Source organism: Pollachius pollachius (assembly GCF_949987615.1).
Source record: "Pollachius pollachius genome assembly, chromosome: 3".
NCBI classification, from domain to species: domain Eukaryota; kingdom Metazoa; phylum Chordata; class Actinopteri; order Gadiformes; family Gadidae; genus Pollachius; species Pollachius pollachius.
The window spans coordinates 19,920,862-19,935,599 of NC_136936.1; positions in this window are offsets into that span (position 1 = coordinate 19,920,862).

The window sequence follows — 14,738 nt, forward strand, 5'->3', positions numbered from 1 at the left end:
TATGGTTAGCGTTGGTGTCTCATTTAAACCCTTTTTTGTTTTTACAAATCCAATTTTCTGTGGAATCATTTTGGGACAAGCATGGATCCCTGTTACGGCTGCCACCCAAATCTATCAGAAGCATTGAGGTTTGATATGGTCAACATTGAAATACGTGGCCATGTCTGTTGCAGACCTCTGTGCAAAGCCACTGTTTTATAATATGTATTATGACAGCTGTTCATAGAAAACAATATAGGCCTAGCTTATACCATAGCTGAGCAAAGACACGGCTATGCGTGTGAATGTGTTTACTGTGAGTGTATCACTATCAATGATTTATGCTAAAGAGGCAGTATTTCCACTCATCAACATCTGTTGATAATCAGAGCTCTGAGAACGCCTTTCTTGCTTTTTTTGTTCTGGGCAGAAGCATTTGGTTGATTTCTTGTAGTTGGTGTAGTAGGCATTCTGTGCTTGGTCTTTATTGTGTCTGGTAAAGATAATGATACCTGTGGTTATTCCATCATTTGAATACTACTGATATTTATTACTGGTTTTAGAACGTTGAGGTGCTCATCTTTAATATGCCCCATCCCCCGAGCACAGCTCAAGAACAAAAGGTAACTCTTAAAGAGTTACGTTAAAAATTTAATCAAAAAAAGCGCAGGATCTCTGGTCTATACTGGTTTACAGTTGTTTTCTAATTGGCCCAGTTAGATGTCTTCAACAATTCCATCCAATCAGTCAAAGAGATTGTAATTGCGTTTTTTCCTGTCTCCTTTCTCTTCAAACAAAGGCTTGAGCGTTTACCCTTTTAAAGATGAACACAAAGTCGAGCTGTGTGGAGGTATTTCAGAAAATGCTGTCATTAGTAGAACTTCCATGGACATCTGTCTTAATGAAAAAAAGATCCCCATCATGTGCTATATTGTCAGATTCTTTGGGAGGTTCAACTCCCCGTGACGATTAAGCTGGAATCAACTCCCTCCCACTCCGCTCCCGAATTTTGGACCAAATGATCTCGCCTCATTCGAGAAGATGCCACGGCAATCAGTAATTGCACATAACCAATTAAAGATAATCATGTATAAGGTCCATGCTGCTTAGCAGAGGGGCTGTGCTTTTATTGCCCCTTAACACTGTCTGATATTGTGCATTTACGAGGCTAGCCTTACAAAATGGACCTATTCAAGTCGAGTTGCACAGTCAAACTTTTAAGAAGTATTTTCTTTCTGTTCTCCATTTGAATGTTCAGAACTTTTTTAATGTTGTCTTGTGCAGTGTTCAAACATGTTTTTTAATTATGAAATGCTGCTCTTTGTCAAAAAAAAGCGAAAGTGCCCAAAGTATTTTTGTGAACCTAGTGTGCAATAATTTGACAAGTGTCGAAAAGGATATTTTGTGCTTGAAGTGTAATTTTGTGTAAATCAATGACTTAAGGAAAGCTGAAGAAAAAGAGGCAAGGATCCCAATCAATCTGTGAAATCAAGCTTAGCTAGCAAACAGCTGGTTCTCTCCCAATACGCCCTTCCATTGTCAAGTTGCATGTTCATATGATTCTATGAATTGGAGAGCATGTTCTGCTGCCTCCGTGGGCCACCCCTTCCCAATGTTCTGTCATGGCCTTATTCCTAGATGTCTTCATCACCTTCTTTTGTTCTTCTTCAAGCATGTTTTTTATTTTCTGTAAGTAGCTATTTTTCTGTGCAATGTTTTGTGATATCTTGATTATATACAGTACATGCCTTTTTGGTGTACATTTGATTGATGATTTTTTCCACTTCATATTTAAATTTGCTAAGAAAAAAAAACTGTAGCTCTTCACGAGTACAAATATATATATATATATATATATATGATTATATTTTTAGGGTGAGTTTTGTATTATGGTTGCTGTTAAAATGAGTATGCCATCTTTGGATCTTCTTGATAAATGTGAACAGGAGGTGTGTGTGTGTGTGTGTGTGTGTGTGTGTGTGTGTGTGTGTGTGTGTGTGTGTGTGTGTGTGTGTGTGTGTGTGTGTGTGTGTGTGTTGGGGCATGCAGGGTTGTGATTGGTAATCTTCACTTTGTGAGTGTCTTGATGTGCAGTTATACACGAAACGTACTATATTGCATATTCTTTTTACTGTAGGTTACTGGACTGCAACCTGCTATGAGACAGATGTTGTATTTTGTGACTTTAATACTGTATTTCAAGCCGTTAGTTTCAAGAGTTTTGTTGAAAGTTCCCACATAGTAACGGGACCTGCACATTATATGTTGTATAAACAGAAAAGAGAATAAACATCAGTTTGTTGTATTGAGTGTCATTAACTGGATCTCATTACAGAGTGTCTATTACAAGTGCAACACACCTTGCAACACTGCTAGTATTACAAGGGGAACACCTTGTGGTACGAGCAGTGTTTCAAGGAAAACACACCTTGTGATTCTAACAGTGTTGTCTGCTTAGTCTTGGTTAGTGTTCGGACATTTCAGTCCTGCTGTTATAAAGCCTTTTTTATGTCAAATTAAATTTAAATAAATCTTAACTTGCAGCCAACAATGATGCTGTGGTTTTATAGTGAGATTTCATGGCTCAACTCGTTGAGTGAGTTCCGCTGCTCCTTGTGTATGTAGCTGCTGAACCAGTCAAGTGTTTATATAAATCTCCTTAAGTGGATTAAAGGGATCACAGCATCTTGATCGCTCATGTGATGCAGGTAGTGAGGTAGAGTTTGGACCAGATGACAACGGTCTGTCCCTGGGGAGGGCTTCTGGACCCCCACCCAGCTGGTCGTAGGTAGGAGCCTGCAGGCCGAGGGGACCCCCACAGTCCTTGCTGGAGCCCCTCCGGGCTGGTAGTAGGTAGAAGCCTGCAGGCCGAGTGGACCCCCACAGCCCATATGGTTCAATTATGGAGAGAAAATGTTACTAAATAGCTAAACAAAATAACCCCACATCAGCTCCTGCTCTGATGCCTCGGCTCTTGTGTTCTTTCATCAAAATACATCTGACAGGGACAGTGACTGTCCCTGTCAGTTTGAAGACCTTCCTAAAGTCTACCCCACTACATGCACCCATTGCACAACACTGGACTGTCAAACATATCTTACTACTATAATAGCAGGCCTGTCGCACCAGTTGCTCAAGTTACTCATTTGAGCATGCGCCAAGCAGCCTGCAGCTCACACACACACACAGCACGTGCAAACGCATACATACACTGCAAGCACGCAGATACACACACACGCACATGTGCACAAACATACATGGAAATGCACGAAAACACATACACACAAACACACACATACACACACGCACGCGCACACACCGCACGTCAAGACAAAAGCAGCGACACATACACGGAAGCGCACACACGCACGCGCACACACACCGTACGTCAAGAAAAAGGCAGACAAATGCAGACAGGCAGAAATGTGAACTATCTTATATGTGAATGAGTAGAAGAAAGTCTGTATTTCCCACACTGCTTCAGAGGGCATGTTGATGACGCTTCTGCATGTCATTGAGTGGCCCCCGTAATGATAATCAGCCTGTTGCCTTTTGTTCGCTGAATAGTTAAAAAATATAAAATGCAAAATGTTATTATCTTATGCACCCAGAAATTTGTTACATTATCGACTTGGGGTTTCCACATTATTGCTATGGGATTAATTACAACTAGAGGTTGAGCATGCGCATTGCGCGCGCTCAACCTCTAGTTCTACTGAACTCCTACAGCCAAGAGAGGGCTTCCAAAACATCTGGGCTCACATGTGCTATTGGAAGTGCCCCGAGGTTGTGGGTGTTTCAGCGGGGAATGGGGTGGGGGTCCTCAGTGTGGGTGGGTTGGTGTCCTTAGTGTGGGTGGGTGTCCTCAGTGTGGGCGGGTGTCCTCAGTGTGGCTGGGTGGGTGTCCTCAGTGTTGGTGGGTTGGTGTCCTTAGTGTGGTTGGGTGTCCTCAGTGTGGGTGGTTGTCCTCAGTGTGGGCGGGTGGGTGTCCTCAGTGTGGGGTGTCCTCAGTGTGGGTGGGGGGGTGTCCTCAGTGTGGGTTGTCCACAGTATGGGCGGGTGCTTTAGTTGAGGGGTTTAAGACACAGAGAGTTCGCCATGATACTGTCAAGCAATGCGCTGCCAGGAAAAATAAAACACAGTGCATGACTAATACAGATGTCATACATTCCCAATCAATGGAGGAGCGCCGTTGAGTGGAATATTCCACAAATCCTGTTCTGGCCCCATTCATAAGACCTTGTGCATCACTCACCATTAAAGGAAGTAATCAGAGGTTATTCTAATAATGTCCCCAATGACGTACACTGAAGTCCTGCAACAAGTTAAGACACAATAGCGGAGTCCATTTAGACAGAAAATAAGTGAATACCAGACAGCGACAGCATCTGCATCCCATTATTCACAGTTTACATTTATCCATTTCCATTGAGTAAACAACCTGCAAAACCAAAGATGAAAAGGTTGAAGGGAATCAAGTAAAGAGAAAGGAAAATAAGAACAAATAAGATGGATATGAAGACAGAAAGGAAGAAAAGTGGATCCATCTCCTGCCTAGAGGTCTGCTCCTGAAAGGCTAGGCTCTCACTACTGAACTCGCTCTCTGAATTGTTCCACTACTGCTCGTTAATATCCAGCAGTAGTGCTCATTACAATCCGTCCCAAGCGTTTTGCAGCCAGACATGGAAAATACGGCCCTCATTCCAGAGAACATTCCACAGACGTCGTGTGAAGGAACGAAGAGGAGGCTGAGGAGGAGGAGGAGGAGGAGGAGGAGGAGGAGGGGTAAGGTTAGAGGAGAGAGATGAGGGTAGAGGAAGATGAGTGGTGAGGAAGATGAGGGGTGGAGTTAGAGGAGGAAGATGAGGGGTGAGGAAGATGAGTGATGATGATGAGCGATGATGAAATTAGTGATTAGGAAGATGAGGGGTGAGGAAGATGAGGGGTGAGGTTAGAGGAGGAAGATGTGTGATGAGGAAGATGAGGGGGGAGGAAGATATATGATGATCATTGTACCTACAATGACCTATGATCTAACAAATAAAAGACCTTGCTACAAAACAATTATTTTGAGCACTTTAGACTGAAACTTAAATAAACATGATGCTCCAAGCCAACCTCATTGACAATAAGAGTAATTGTATGCTACAATATGTTGAGAAAGGGTTCAAATGTGATGAGGGTTCAAACTGTGCAGACTTACACACACACATATCACAGATTAATAATTATTATTAATTATATATTATAACTTTCTTCAATGTGGTATGAAAAGTTCATTAGTGCCTATCCTAATAACCATTTCAGATCCATTTGTACAATGGATGAGCCAATTATTTGAATATTTCGTAAAGGTGCGTAAGATCCATGGATCCAGGGAAGAAGGGGCCAACAGAGAAAGCTTTGGTAAGGGCCAGTGTTGTGCCAGATGTTTCACGGACACACCGCAGCGACACACTGGCTCAGGTAAGACGTTATGTTTTTAACCATAGCGGCTCTGCCATCGACAAATTCTCCCAGGTCAGACGTTCTGTCTATAGACTGTAGAAATTGCGACAAAAGAAGGGAGGACACAATTTCTCGCCTTGACAAGCAACGGCAGGTCGTTCATTTTGTCATATAAAAAACGTTAAATTCAAACATTGCGCCGACTGGCATATCAACACACAAGTCACATGATCTTAAAGAGACAGTGTCCCTATAACACAGAACAAAAACATGTCAATAACACAGTATGGTGAATAATGTCTATAGAGTCCACCACAAGACCACACTTTGTTGCTCAAATGTAATATAGCTCTCCTCCTTGAGCCTCCCGAAATGTCGTCATACTTTATTGCTCAAACTTAATACTCTCCTCCTTAAGCCTCCCAAAATGTCTTGCGATATTTATATCCCCCCCTCCCCCCTGCGGACTGTTTAAGTTGTTTTATTTTTCTTATATTTTGTGTGTATGCTATGCGTGACTGTAGGCTACTGCTGCCTGTCTTGGCCAGGACACTTGAAGAGATGTTTAATCTCAATGATGATTATTATCTTCAACTAACCAATAGTAGTTGCCTTGCATTTTTAAATGTCAATGCATTTTTTAGCCCTGAATAACAGTAAAATCTATTTAATAATTGATTTACATGCATAGTATCCTACACTTTCCATTGAACAATTACTCCTGTTACCATAAATTGACAAATTTTATAATGTAATCAAATGCTCACATCTGCTTTCAGACACACGTGTAAGTCCTGATATTCTTCTGATGGGCCGTATGTGTGAACAACATGTCTTGACATTTGTACCCTGAAAATCTCCTGAATAATACTACCCCTGAGGTAGTATTTTCTCCGTAGGAAATGTAAATTACCTTATATATGAATGAGGACTAGAAAGTCGGTATGTCTCACACCACTGCAGTGGGCATGTTGATGACGCTTCTGCATGTCATTGAGTGGCCCCCTAAATGATAATCAGCCTGTTGCCTTTTGTTCTCTGAATGGTTAAAAAATATATAAATGATGGCACTGCTTTTAAGAGTCATTTGTGGTGAACGAATGTTATACGTAACATTATAGGCAAAATGTTATTATATTATGTGCTCAGAAATTTGTTAAATTATCAACTTGGGGTTTCCACATTATTGCTATGGATTTAAATACAACTAGAGGTTGAGCGCGTGCAACGCACGTGTAAAAACTGCCTCAAGGTGATGGAAGGAGCTTGATGGAACACCATCAAGGTGTTCCTCCTTTCCCCTGGTATCTCCTTTGTTCCCCACTCTGTCTCCCCCACTTGGTGTTTGTGTGTTTGTGTGATGGACGAGGCAGTCCATTCATTTCCCCTGGCTCCCTGATTGCTACACATCCCTATTCACCTGTTCCAAGACCACACCTGCCCTGCATCTCCGGCCAATCAACTCTGCTGTATATAAGCCCGGGTTCTTCTCCCACTCATCTCCAGATCGTTGTTTCATCGTGGTAGATAACCAGTCATGGCTCTCCTTTAGTTTTAGGAAGGCAGGCATTTTCCGCCAGCCTGCTTTCCTGCGTGTCCATCTGCCTGCCTTCCTTCGTTCCATCGGTAGAAGGGATAGGGGACTAAACCTTTCATTTGGGTCTTTTTGGACGACCTATACAAGCAACGTATTCTGTGCTTTAGGTTGGAGGACATGCTGGATGTAGAATATAACTACAAACACAATCTGATAGCCTTTGACTTAGGAAGCGTTATTTATAAAAAACAACACATTTTGCAAACAGATGTCGAACACGTCATATTAAAGTAAACTTATTTTGAAAAAAACTTTATTAATTTATCAAGCATGCGATAAAAATATGTGGTAGTTTATCTCTTCCTCAGTATGTACAGCAGTGCAGTGTTTAATAGTAATGGCTCTAGGCTGGGCTCCTGGAACCTGAACTGCCTCAGGTGCTCGGTCAGGAACTAGACTGTGACCAAATGGAGTGGAAAACATGTGAAACAAATGAATAGATAAAAGGCTGAACGTAATACCAGCCGCTGTTATCGCTATTCACCCGTGATCTGTTCATTCAAGGAACGCTAACATCCAACAGAGAAAAATACATCGTCCATGCAGAATTATGATCCTTAATAACTAAAACTGTCAACAGATGTTACACCGTTAAGGCACACAGAGCTCACAGCACGACATAGTATAACACTCTCTCCGAGAGCCTTTTCTCACAATATTTCATATCGACGTCTAATAATAGAATAGATACCCAACCCAAGTTATTTGTTAGATCCCAAACTATTACCCCCTTATTTCATATTTTCCCATCTTGTTCCGCTTACCTACATCTAAGTATTAGCACGTACTGAACTAGTATACCGTTAGTACAAAATATAACACTGTAACTCCGGAATAATTAGGGAATACGTTGTGGGTGTAGATAGACTAGAATAGAATAGATATTGTTTTGGATCCGTTTATAATGAGTAATGGAGGATAGAGTTTTAATTTGAAGTATTGCAAAATGTAAGACAAATGGATAAATAAACAGAGACTGCAATAGAACTAAGAATATTGACCCAAATAAACCCACTGGTTTACAGTTACAAGAGCATCTCAACGGATCATATTCCAACAGGTGTTTTCTTTCCATAGAGCTGTCTGGTCCTGTATCCGTTGATCTACTACTGATTGACTCTAGGTTGGTAGAATATAGTTTTTGCCAATTGCTTGAACACTATAGACACATGCTTCGACCAAAGTAGCACAACTTGAAGTTTTTGTTACTATACCTTAAACACATGTAAAAAATACCTTAAACAAAAGCGCTGCTTTGCACTTTAGTTGCAATTGTGCAACACACTTGCTCCTTTCTGCAACACACTTGCTCCTGCACACTACACACTATTTCATACATAAGACACTTCACAAATGAAATCTCAGTGTACCATTGGGAAAACACACTATTCAAAATACAAAACACATTGGTTAATTGAAAATACTGTGTTGCTGCTGATCTGAAAGTGTATTCATATGATACAAGTGTGTATCATTTTGTCATCAGAGTGACAAGGATTTTTAGGTTTCGTTAAAAGAGTTTCAATTTGACATAGATGTGAATGGTGTATTTCTCAGTGTTGTGTCTTATTTGCTTGTGTGCTGAGTTTTGACACAATGAGCCAAGGTTTGCAAAATGTGTGTTCAAGCAATTGAAAAAAAACTGTAAAACCAAAAAGGCCTTTGGGGACAATGGTGACATTTTCTATGTACATTAATAAATTACGTACATTATACATGTATTCAACATCAGTATGAAGCTTACTTTTCACTGATCAGCAGACAATCGGGGAAGACACAGATGAAATCGATGACTCACTTCCCAGCAATTCACAAAGTCCTCCAAGAATGTGTTATTCTTGTAACAATACTGGTGTCTGGCCGCCTCCTTGGCTCTCGCTTGCAAGATCAGCCATTTGTGTCCCAGTGTTTTCAGCTGTTGCTAGGGACTCTATCTCTGCCTGACAGCATTTTTACGTCAAAGAGTGCAGGAGTGCAGGAGCACGAGCCCCCCCCCCCCCCCCCCTTGAGTAAGATAGTATCCTCCCAAAGACCTTATAAGCAGCACCAGCTTCACCTTTTAGCCTAGGACCACATGCCTGTAAACAGATAGGCCTGTTTAATAACACAAAGCCTTTACCGCAAGGGCCTCCCGGAACCTGTGATTCATTTAATATTCACAATGATCACAGACCACAAGTATGTGGGACTTGTGACATTGGGATTTGTGATGCTGCTGCTGCTGCTGCTGTGCAGGAGTGAAGCTAGGCATTACAAGTACAGTTACCTTCAGTAGGAGTCAGATATCAGCCAAGAATTGTATTTGTGTGCACATGTTATTTTGTTTTAAAAGATGCATTATAAATATTAAGTGTGAGTCCAAAATTAGTATAGTAGCTAATGGAGAGGCCTTGATTTACAGATACCCACCCCCCTCCCCTCACACACTCAATCTGGGAGAAGGGTCTTGAGTGGTTTTTTTTGTCATTCTTTGAAGTCTTTCCACTGCATTTCTGGGAAGTCCTGGAAAAGCCAAGCTGACAGCAGTGACAGTAAAATGCTTGTGACACCTGTGACTTTTTCCAGTATCTGCGTTTCAGCACATGTGGACCACGCCCTAGCCCCCACACCCCTCTTTCGCACTTATTGTGTGTTGTACGTCGTATCACTTAAAAACAGTACTAAGCATTATGTAGCATCTTAGCCTAGCTAGCTTTGTTGTATACAGGGAATAGATTAACCTAGCAATCGTTAGCACTGGGAATTTGATTTGATGAACATCCTTACTGTACCAACAGCGATATATAATTTCTCTTCATTTGACAAATGTTTCTGTTGTAAGTCGCTTTGGATAGGGTGAAGTGTCTGCTAAATGCCCTAAATGTGATGTAAATGGACTATTTCCCTTCTGATGAATTGTAATTTTTAAACCTCTGGTGTCATGGTTTCGGGGCTAGGTATGACTCAGACAATGATAAAGGTTCCACACATGGTTAATTCAGAGACACAAGGTAAACGGTAAATCAAGTTAAAAATCTAAAGTCTATATTGGTATGCGTAGAATGGTAAATAAGCCACGCCAACAGTTTCTGATTTACCAGGTGAATCTTCAGTCTACGGGGGTGGCCGTACCAAGCAGATTCTCTGCTCTGTCTCCCCCTCTTGGTGTTTTCACATATGTGCAATGGGCGAGGCATTCCCTTAATGTATCGCCTCAGGATCCCCGACCATCTACCTGTCCACCATCCCTCCTGCTAGTCTACCTGCCCACCTGCCTGTGGCCTGCCTGCCTGTCCGTCCAGTCTTTCCGTCCACCGACTCAGCCTGGCGCGGTCATCATCTTCGCCTGTCCACCTCCTGTTATTTACGATGTGGCCAGTATGGACCCAGCAGACTACGGTTGGTTCATTCCACCAAGCCCTCGCAAACCAAGGCGCCCAAGTGGAGAGATATGGTTTGATTCCTCAGGAGGTCATGGAGAAGTTCAGAACCATATGGGCCCAGATAACCCAGATTGGAACACAGCTGGAGGTTGTCTCCTCCCATCTCGCCCAGGCTGTTCCAAAGCTCCACCTGGCCAGGCAGCCCCTGCAGCCTCTCCAGCTCTGCCTGCTCCTCCCTCCAGAGAGCCACACATCCATGTACCGGAGACAATGCAGGTGATTAAGGTACATGTAGGGCTTTTCTAATTAAGTGCTCTCCAATCTTTGCCCAGCAGCCATTAATGTATGCTTCTCACCAGTCCAGGACAGCTTACATTATCGGGCTCCTTAAGAATAAAGCTTTAGAGTGGGTTTCAGCTATTTGGGATAGCCAGTCGTGTGTCAACCTCCTGAGCTGGAAAGAGAGGTGGCTGGTAACCCATGGCAGACACAAACTGTGACATACCTGTGGCCACGCTTGGTAGAGAGTTGTGAGAGTATTCGATCCAGGCCAAACGGGTGCTCCAAGAGGAGGAATTCCTAGTGGAGAGGCAACGGAGCACCGCTCCTAGGTCCTGGTTGGCCCGCTCCGCCTGCCCATGAGGCTGTGGATGGTAACCCGAAGACAAACTCTCCGAAGCTCCTACGGCTTGACAGAAAGCCTTCCAACCTGGGAGATGAATTGTGGCCGGCGGGTATCCCATGGAGACGGAACACATGGACGACCAAGAGGGCTGCCGTTTCAAAAGCTGTGGGCAGTTTGGGGAGAGTCACAAAATGAACCGCCTTCAAAAAAAATCCTTCCACTATGGTAGGGATCACTGTGTTACCCTGAGATGGAGGAAGACCCGTAACGAAGGTAGGCCAACTTCTCTTTTTGAAGATACAATACCATAAAGAGCGTAAACTCCAGGTCTGTGCTGAGGTAATCGCACTTTAGCCAAGTTTGAATGAAGGGTGAGTTCGACTTGCCGAAGAGCAGCCCTGATAAGACATGATAGTCCACCTGACGGAAGCTTTTGACGGAGGACCTACTACGCTGCAGCGTTCATCACATTCCAGCATTCCACTGCCTGCCATGGAGCCACAACACGGAATGCTACTACCTGGCTGCTGGCTTCCATTTTATTGGGGTCAGATTCAACTTGGTTGTCTCATAAGCAGAAACGCTTTCCTGAAAGAAGAAACCCTGGGATTTGCAGGGGCCGTCTACCCCCAATTCCCTGGTCTGGGAATAATGACTGAGGTGGGCTGGTGGATGGGCGGAGCAAGGGGCGGGGGTGTCTGGAATCGTCTTTCTTCTGGAATGCTAGAAGCATTCAGCTCCAGAAGCAAAGACGTCAGCAGAGACATGAAGTACAACCCACCTGTCGGTGATGATGAAAGAGGCCAGGCCTGTACTCCCCTGTTCCCCGGTCTGTTCAGAGACCGGGTTAGAACACTTCTCTTCCCTGAGAACAGGATTGCACCGCTGCCTTTTTGCATTTTGTACCAGCTGCATTCTACGTCATCAGCATGCTTTAACATCTGTAAATAACGCTGAAGGAGACCACAGCGGATCCAATTGGTGCATAAACACAAGTTGTTATTATGTCTGTGCTATGATAAAGAGCCAGACATGCTGTAGCCTCATTGAATCAAACAGTACACACCTTTTCTGCACCAAGAACTGTTTGTGTGTGTGTGTGTGTGTGTGTGTGTGTGTGTGTGTGTGTGTGTGTGTGTGTGTGTGTGTGTGTGTGTGTGTGAGTGAGAGTGTGCGGTCAAAAGATGACCACTCAAGTGCTTCACAAAATGAACGAGGTCAGAGAAAGAAAGCGAATCAAAGAAAAAAGGTTATGAAATTCATTATTATTAAAACGCCATTATGGTCCTCCTCGTACATACATTTACCTGCATATACAGTATGGTGAGTATTCTCACCAGCTCTCAGTTCTGGAGAGCCTTAATGGGTATCAGACGTAGCAGGGAGCTAACCCAGCAAAGGAATGACACTATAACCAGGAACCACTCAATATAGCCTTTATTCGACATACTATATAACATACAGCTTGCCCTGGCCTTAACCCCATAGAGACAATAGAAAGGCAGGTTAGGTTCGGGTAGCCAAGGCCACAATAATGACCCAAAATCCTTCTGTCTCTGAACCAAAATCCAAAATGTGTTGGATTTTGAGTCACACAAACACAATGAGTCACACAAACACACGCACAGACCCCTCTTTTCCCCCTCACATATACACAATCCAGCCACGCGTGATACCACCACCACCACCACCACCAACACCTCCACCACCACCACCACCACCAACACCTCCACCACCACCACCACCACCAGCAACACCTCCACCACCACCACCACCACTTACCACCACCTCCACCACCACCACCACCACCGCGCCACCACCACCACCTCCACCACCACCACCACCACCACCACCTCCACCACCACCACCACCACCACCCCACAACCACCACCACCACCACCACCACCTCCACCACCACCTCCACCACCAACACCACCACCACCACCACCCCACAACCACCACCACCACCACCACCACCACCTCCACCACCAACACCACCACCACCACCACCACCACCACCTACCACCACCATCAACACCACCACCACCACCACCACCACCTCCACCACCAACACCACCACCACCACCACCTACCACCACCACCACCACCATCACCACCATCACCACCACCACCACCCACCACCACCACCACTTACCACCACCTCCACCACCACCACCACCACCACTTACCACCACCTCCACCACCACCACCACCACCACCACCACCCCACAACCACCACCACCACCTCCACCACCACCCACCACCACCACCACCAACACCTCCACCACCACTACCACCACCACCTCCACCACCACCTACTACAATCTTTCTCTCTCTATCTCCCTCTCTCTGTTGCTTTCTCTCTATCTTTCTCTCCCTCTCCCTCCCTGTCGCTTTCTCTCTCTCTCTCTCTGTCTCTCACTCAATCTCTCTCTCTTTCTCAAAAAGCATTATTGGCATGAGAAGCTATATTAAATATAAATAAATATTTGCATTGCCAAAGCAGGTCCACAATAAAGAGGTCGAAGTATAAAAACCTTAAATACAAATATATCTACATATCAGATATTACGCTATTACAGTAAGTACTCAATATATAAAAAGTAAAATGTGGGATATTATAGAAAATCTCCTGGATTTGATATCTCCTCCATATCCTCTCTCTCTTTCTCACTGTCTCTCTCTCTCTCTCTCTCTCTCTCTCTCTCTCTCTCTCTCTCTCTCTCTCTCTCTCTCTGTGTCTCTCTGCTTCTCTCGCTGCCTCTCCATGCTGTGACCCAGGAGAGGTCAATATGCTCCCTTGAGGTGGTGAGAATGTCTAGCATGGTCTGTAGTCCACCACTTAGCTGACCCCCTGACCCATACAAGTTGTCTTAGTCACTTTGTGTGTTTTTGTGCTTAGTGTTTAGGCCTTGCCTGCCTGCCTGCCTGCCTGCCTGCCTGCCTGCGTGTATGTCTCTCTGTCTGTGTGTCCCTTGGCCTGTTTCCCTGTATGTCTGTGTCTGTGTGTGTGTGTGTGTGTGTGTGTGTGTGTGTGTGTGTGTGTGTGTGACCTCAGGTCTGGTTGACTGACTGCTCTATGCCTTTTACCATCTTAAAACCTAAATGGATGAGTAGGCCTTGACCGAGACAGAAGCTGACTGCTACAGTCCCTCTGCGTGTCCGGAGCACCGGAACCCGCTGGAACCGGCTGCAACAGCCTTGCCCCCGGGACTCTGCAGTCCAGCCCTCTGAAGGTGGCCGGTTAAAATCCCCCTCATTGCCATATTGAGAGGGTTCAGAGTGGTGGACTCCCCTCAGAGGCCCTCTGACCTGCCCCAGAAAGCAGGGTCACAGCCACTGTTAAAGGGAGAACGTCCTCAATGTGTACGGTCTCACGTCCCAGGAAACTCGTCCTACCAGCTGGTTCCCTCCCAAGGTGTCGCTTGGATCTACATGAGCGATATTCCCGTTGAAGGCCGTGTTGACGACGGGACGCAGTTCTTAACCAAACATTTATATTACCCCCACTCAGCAGAAAGTGCATCAGTCGGTACATCAGCCCTGCTCCAGTCGCAGTATCCCCGCCCTGCCTCCCGTGACGACAGGAGGGCTGGGAGGCAGAGGCTGGCCCCAACCAGACCTTTGAAACATTCCTCACTTTTACAAGCAAGGCTTCTTTTTCCCTTTACCTTTTTGGGGGTTTTCTGAGAATAATGTCTGCGTGTGCTGGAGTGCAGCGGCCACA